Genomic DNA, 8,231 nt, shown 5'->3' with positions numbered 1-8,231 from the left:
ACTTTCATTAGACACTTGGGTCATTACTCATTCCCTGTTCTTCCCCCCAACCCCCCGCCCCACCACACACACAGCCTTAAACAATATTCAGAAACACCTAACCCAAAGAATCTCTTGATTTACACAGGTGCATATAGAGATATTCAAAATCAAAACTAGCAAAGCTGCTTTATACCTACATGCAAATGAACATATTCTATGTAAATAAGCTAGAGAAAATCAGATTTGTATGTAGTGAAATTGCTTAGCTAAATAAACAAATTAAAGTAACTAAGCATCTAAGTATGTCGTTAAGAGTCAGCAATAACAATTATAATAAAGTACTATTGAAGCGTTAATTTTGTATCTTAGAGCTATATGCCAAAAAAACGTGAATTAGAAAAATGGATAATAACATCTGGAGTTCTTCCAGTAACTCAGATATTCATGAAATTATTATATGAACCATGTGCTTGTGAAGTCATCACCAAACTTATAGTAAGTATATGCACTGAAACTTGGGAAATTGATACTACTGGGAAACTGTGCCAGATGACTTCAGAGTTGGTTATTTTTCTAGAAACATGCTAATGCTAAAGATGGGGGAGACTAAAATTCCATCTTGGAAAAGGAAAACATTTTGTAAAAATTAACTCTAATTCAAGACAATGTTTTTATGAGATGTTATTCAAGATCTGAAAGTCTGTGTTCACTTTTATTATAAAATTTGTCTTTGGAAAGGGTCCTAAAGCATACTTGGTTTACCGAGTTTTGTGTCCCTGTTCAAGACATGATCCTTGGAGCTGCTCGAAGACTTTTCAGGTCATTGCACGTTGTGCCCCGCACGACTTCGTGAATCCTCAAATTAGACCTCTAGGGCTGCTGTAACAGAGTTCCACAAATCGGGTGGTTAAAACAAATTTATTTTCTCACAGTTCTGAAGGTTAGAATTCCAAGGCCGTGATGTAGCAGGGTCTGTTCCTTCAGGGAGCTGTGATAGAGAGTCTGCTGCATGTCTTTCTTTTGACTTCTGGTGGTGGCTGGGTATCACCACTTGGCTTCTACCTGTCACCCCAGTTTCTGCCTTCATCTTCACATTGTGTTCTAGATGTTTTCACCTGTATCTAAAATTTGCCCCTTTTGTCAGGACAATAGGCATATTGAATTTGGGGTTTACGTATTCCAGTATGGTTTATCTGGTTGCTCAGTGGTAAAGAATCTCCCTGCCAATGCAGGCAGCTGGAGGCAGTAGGGTGGCAGGCAGGGTTCAATCTCTGGGTTGGGAAAATGGCCTTAAGGAGTAAATGGCACTCCAGTATTTTTGCCTGGGAAATCCCAGGGACAGAGAAGCCTGGTGGGCTCTAGTCCATAGGGTCACAAAAAGTGTTGGATATGACTTAGCAACTAAACCACAAATTCTAGTATGGCATCATCTTAACTAACTACATCTGTGACTCCTCTGCTTCCAAATTAGATGACATCCTGAGGTACTGGGGAGTTAGGGTTTTAGTATTTAAATTTTGGGAGGTACACAACCAACAGTCCTCACCAATATAAATTATATCATCTTTGTCGTGTCATAGCAGCGGACCTATCTTGCAGCATGATATTAATCAGAATGAGAATCATAAAAAAGGCATAGCACTCTGAATTAACTTTCACCATAGCTGGAAGAGCTCATCTCAGTTTATTTCTTTATATGTGATAGTAGTACTAGCTTTCAGAAACATGTATCATATTGTGCTCATATTCAGGTTGTCTGGACTTGATGGCTAGTCTCCCTTTTACAAAGTGAATGACTTTGGATAAGATACTTTTGTATTAAATCAGATTTACTAGAATATTGTATGCTGCTGCTGCTGCTGCTAAATCTCTTCAGTCATGTCTGACTCTGTGCGATCCCATAGATGGCAGCCACCAGGCTCCTCCATCCCTGGGATTCTCCAGGCAAGAACACTGGAGTGGGTTGCCATTTCCTTCTCCAATGCATGAAAGTGAAAAGAGACAGTGAAGTCGCTCAGTCATGTCCGACTCTTAGTGACCACATGGACTGCAGCCTACTAGGCTCCTCTGCCTGTGGGATCTTCCAGGTAAGAGTACTGGAGTGGGGTGCCATTGCCTTCCTCAGAATATTGTATACATACAATAAAATCCAGATAAATTTTAAGGGTAAATGTTGAAGAACTATGATGATTTTTATATAAAAATTAAAATAATTACATAAATACCCTCAGTATTCTTAAAATTAACCCCATGTGTGCCTGCAGTCAGTTTCTTTCCCTCAATCCCCAGGATCTTGACAACTGCTGATCTGCCCTTCTGTGACTATAGTTTTGTGTATCCTAGAAATTCATGTAAATGTATGAATAAAATATGTAATCTTTTCTCTGTGGCTTCTTTGATTTAGTGTATTGCTGTTGTTATTAATCCATATGGCAACACATATCAGTAGGTAATTCTTTTTAATGATGGACAGTGTTCTATTGTAGGAACACATCACAATCTAGATATTCTACAACGGACATTTGGATTCTTTTCAGTTGGAGATTGTTATACATAAAGCAAACATGAATAGCTAAGTACATACCTTTGTATTTATTTATTTATTTTTAGTAATTACCTAGGAGTGATATTGTTGGTCATTGGACGAATATATACTTAGCTTTATGGGACATTTCTCAACTCTTTTAAAAAGTGTTTGTACCTTTTTTTTTAAATATTGTACCACTAAAAATATATAAAAATCCCAGGTGCCCTATTTTCTCATAACACTTATTGTCAATTTTTCTAATTTTCATCATTCAAAAGTATATCATTATATAACTTCAATTTGTACTTCCCTAATTGTGGTACTATGAATATTTTTATAAGCTTATTAGTGATTTGCAGATCATCTTTGGTAAGATGTTAACTTTTTTCAAATAATTTCCCCCTTTTTTTTTTTAATTTGAAAGCTAATATTGTTTTTAAACAGATTTGATAGAACATTTGGAAAAACAACGTGCAATTACCTGAAAGGTCTTTGAGCAGCTCCAAGCATCATGTCTTGAACAGGGACACAAAACTCGGTAAACCAAGTATGCTAGGGGATTCAGAGGAAACTAAGCCAATGGGAAAAAAGTAAGCCAAGTACTAATTCAAGAAAAATAAATAAAAGGGAAGACAGTTATTGTTGACAATTTGATTCATCCATGAACATGTGTACATGATTATGGAGTTTTTATTTCCTATTTTTTTTTACAATGTTGTGTTGGTTTCTGTCATACAACAATGCAAATTAGCCATAATTATACATGCATCCCCTACGTCTCTAGTCTCCCTCCACTCCTCCCATCCTGCCAGGTATCACAGAGCACCAGACACTGCTCCCTGAGCTACACAGCAGCTTTTCATCAGCCATCCATCTCACACCTAGCAATGTACGCTTGTTGATGCTACTTTCTCCATTTGTCTCATTCTCTACCTCCCCCACTATATTCACAAGTCCACTTTCTGCATCTGCATCTCCATTCCTTCCCTGCAGTTAGGTTCATCAATATTGTTTTTTTAGATTCCATATATTTGCCCATTTTTGCCTGGGTTATTTGGCTTCTTGTAGACTTATAAATTGTTTTTATCTTCTGGATATGGCAAATTGAATCAATTTATTCTCAAAATATTAATTGAAACTTGCATTTCTGGAATAAATTCTACTTCTTAATGATATATTATTCCTTTTATGTATTGATGGGTTGAATTTGCTAATACTGTATTAAGGTATTTTGTATCTATATTCAGTGAGGGATATCTGTATTTTTTTTTCCTGTAAAGTTTCTGTCTGATTATTGTTATCAAAGCAATGCTGGCTTCATAAAATGAATTGGGGAGTTTCCCTTTCCTTGTATTTACTGGAACAGATTGTGTAGAACTGGTATTTCCTTCTTAGATATTTGATGATAAGAGAAAGGGAAAATGTTTTCTTTTTGTTACCATTAAAATGATAGTTCATTTAAACTTTGGATCTCTGCTTCTTTTAATAAAACACTTTCTGCAACATATATCCCTTTTTTGTGAAAAGCATAGAAGACATAATTGATTTTTTTAAATGATTATATAAAACAGTATTTCTGGCCTTAGGAACTATTGAAATATCACTTTTTAAATGATGAAGGAAATGTTTGTGAATATTAAATAAAACAAATGTTGTTAGTACATTGATCTTGGTAACAAACTTGTAATTATTTAGCATCCTTTCTGTCTCTTAAGGTACAGAGTCTATATGTATAAAGACGGCTATTTCCTTTAATATATTTATGGTGCTTTATTTCCCACAAGTATCAAGACTCTTTGGTTTTCCTCAAAATTAACTGACTTTTATTATCCAAATAATTTAGAAAGATCTTTAAGGAATATTCTTACAAATGTCTTTCATTATCTAATCTTAAAAAATGCATTAAGAACTTTCATGATTCTGGAAAGATTGGCATTATAATACAGCACAAGTAACTTGATCTAATTTTCTACTTAGATATATATCTCCTCTAAGTTATGAAAGTTATTATAATGTGTTTCTAAATATGGATATATATATTATATTCCATAATAGTGCTTTCATTTTCATAAGGTAGACTAATGGAATTAACTTAACACTTTAATCTTCTCCCTTTCCAAAACATGAATTAAAACACTGTTCTTTAGTAGGATAGAAATATACGCATGACAATGGTTATTTTAGAACTGTTCTGGGAGATATTTGGTAAGATGCAAGTGAATAAAATGTGCTTTTAACAAGGAATGCCATTGATTGTTTCCAAAAATAGAGGAATATTTTATTTAATGAATTTTTTATTCTAAAAACATTTTGCATGTCTTTGTCAGATGAGATAAAAAAGAAAGGAAAATACACAATGATTTTATTAGTATTATTTGCAGTGAGAGCAACCATAAAAATCCTTTAGCATCCCAAATTTTATCCACTGTTTTTTAGCACTTTATTTTTCTCAGAAAGGAGGCTTTTGATTGTCTCAAAAAAGCTATCTCCTTGTCAATACATTTCATAGGCATTAGAATGACAAATATGGTACTTTTGATTGGGGTTTCCAAAATCAGCATATTCATGCATGTGTTCAGATGCTTTGAAAAATTTTGTTGTTGAATAAAATATCATTCAAGGCCAGAGACAGCTGCTTAAGGTAAGCCTAATACAGTGTAATCTACACCTACTGTTTTTCCACAGCTCATTAAAATCTTATGTAATTGGGAAGTAAATGCAATAAAATATTTGTGTAGGTGTTGCTATGGTCAGTAATCTCCTTCCTCTGAGAGTCTTGTCTTTTTAATCTTCTGATGTTAAAAACAATTCCTTCTTTATTTGACAGCTTCTCATTTGATTGACTGTTACTGTTACCATGTGTCAATCTTTCCACATGTTATGCTTTCTGAGTGTAACTGAGCCACTGGTATCAAGAACAGCAGCTCAGTGATTATAGTGTTGAAACTAACTCAGATACAAGCTTAATGGGCTCAATATATTTTTGTTTAAAGTACTAACATGACAGCCCTTAACCAATTATACCATTGTATTTTTTCTCTAGTATCTCTAAAGTTGACTGCTATCTTATATACCCTGTCCTTCTTTCAGCTACCCTTTTACGTTTTTGAATTTACTAAGATCTATTTTGGATTCTTACCATAAATTAGTTTTCAGTTGTATGGTAATTTTGAAGAGATATCTGACTCCATATTCTACTTATTTGCTTTGTGATAATGATGTATTACTACTATTAATCCAAATTTCCTCAACTAGATATTAGCAGTTTGAAGACAGAAGGAGAAGAGGGCAGCAGAGGATGGAATGGTTAGACAGCATCACTGACTCAATGGACATGAATTTGAGCAAACTCCAGAAAATAGTGAAGGACAGGGAAGCCTAGTGTGCTGCTGTCTATGGTGTTGCAAAGAGTCAGACACAACTGAGCACCTGAACAACAGACATTAATAGCAATCATATTAATGAAGTAATTAATATATATTAAAGCACACGACATGTTAAGTAGTGCAAGGTGTAACAGTTTAGCTTGGGTGATTATTTGGTTTAGACCATTACTAACAAAAAAATATTCTGAAACTTTAAAACAATAGTTTCTGAAGCATCAGTAAAATTTTACAAAAAGATAATTTTGCATAGATATATAGAATGCTTATATTTATAGATTAATGGAATTCAAATATACTCAAATATAAAGAGGGGAATAAGGTGCAAAAATTAAGCTGCTTGTTTTAAAACTTAAAAAGCCTTTCTTCTTTTATTAAAAAAGAAAATCATTCATTGAATTGGAACCTTATCCTTTGGTACTTAATCCAGAGGTCTGGCCTGTTGAAATTAAAGCTGATTTCATTTCATTTCATTTCATCTTTTCCCATATGCATTACCGTTCATCACAAACCATCATCAATGTTTATAATGGAATACAAAAGAACATCTACTGCCCCCTTATTTCCTTGTTTATGCAGTAACATCTCATTAGAAAGACTGTAGATGTTCTGAATAGTCGTGTGTGTGTGTATTTCCATTGAAATGCTTTCTTCCAATGTCATTGCCACTGTTCTTGTCCTACATAAACAGCGGGGCTTGCTGTTCTTTTATTAGAATAAATCATATACTATGTTTTATCACCCCACTTAGCTTTAAATACAATGGATACATAAATTATGTAAGCATTAAGAACACAAAAAGAGGTCAACCAAAATTTTCAAAATAGAAATACTGATTTTAAAATGGCTATGAATTTCTCCTTTCCTTGACACTAAATCTTTTTATCAGTGTCAATTAAAGGGTGGTTAGAAAATTTACAAACAGTTCATCACAAATACATAGTTGTATCTAATGAGTAAAGAGGAAAACTCCATTGTAAAAGTTTTCATCAACTCCTCGACATATGTTATATGATTTGACAAACTTGCTTATTCTTTTTATCATTTAATCTCTTTGACCATGATATTCCATTCCTCTCTCTAACCAAATTATCTGCACTTGTACTGGCAGTTATCAGACATCCCTGAATAACTAGTGGCTTTTCCTGAGTAAGTAGAAATTTTACTCACATAGCTGACTCTGATACATCCCTAAAGAAAAGGCATTTATTTGTACTTAGAACTTAAGCAGTTCCTATCACCATGCTCAAGATTATGCAAGAGCTAGAATTAATTTAAGAAAAAGCTATTGCTAACAGTATAGCACCTTGGACCTTGACAAAGGATTATTATATTTGTGGCACTGGGGCTTCCCAGGTAGCACTAGTGGTAAAGAACCTGTCTGCCAATGCAGGAGAGTTAAGAGACAGGGGTTCAATCTCTGGGTTGGGAAGATCCCCTGGAGGAGGGCATGGCAACCCACTCCAGTATTCTTGCCTGGAGAATCCCATGAACAGAGGACTCTGATAAGTTACAGTCCAAGGCTCATAACTAGTCAAACTACTGAAGTGATTTAGCATGCACATACATTCAAACTCTGGAGACAGTTGGTAAATTGTAAAGCTATTTATCTAACAAGTATAGTGTGAACATTGCAAGCCTTTATCATCCTTTAAAAATAATTTAGTGACCAGGCAAGATGTAGAAAAGGATAGCTATTCATGTTATCTTAGATATATCTATACATATAAATGATTAGTCTGGTAACTTCGGGGTACAAAGTAATAGTTAAGTCTGAAAAGTGAGGCAGTCAACATAAGGACACAGAGTATTAAGTTAATGGAGAAGGTCCAGGTGTACACCGAGAATACAATGAAATCATTCTTCATTCACTCATGTCTGGAGTAATTTTTGGTGTAAATTATTATACCTATATATTTATAATTGAAGATACAATTCTGGCATAATCTGGAACAAAAGTATCACATATGAACACTCTTAAGAGATCTTACAAATAGGAAAGCAAAGATTAGGTTTTATGTTATGGATTTTTTACATTATTGAGAGTTGTTAGTGGTGTCACTGATGTTGGCAAGATTTAGTTTCTGGAAGAAAACAGTCATTCATCCTCTCCTCAGAAACTCTAGGTTTGAATATTGATTTTTAGAAAGCACCAGCTCCTTCAGTGTACAACCAAAGAGCACAAAACTTCCATTTCTGGATATATTACCCAAAATACTCTAGCACCAAGAATAAACTGTTTTTAAATAGCACACATGATCCATATTTTATACCAATATTCAACTCAGAATTTTCATTGTTAGCACTGAATTAGAAACTGGTTGTATTAAGTTTTTGAA

The sequence above is a fragment of the Bos indicus genome, chromosome 9 (assembly GCF_029378745.1).
Source record: "Bos indicus isolate NIAB-ARS_2022 breed Sahiwal x Tharparkar chromosome 9, NIAB-ARS_B.indTharparkar_mat_pri_1.0, whole genome shotgun sequence".
NCBI classification, from domain to species: domain Eukaryota; kingdom Metazoa; phylum Chordata; class Mammalia; order Artiodactyla; family Bovidae; genus Bos; species Bos indicus.
Note: the sequence above shows the minus strand (reverse complement) of the source record.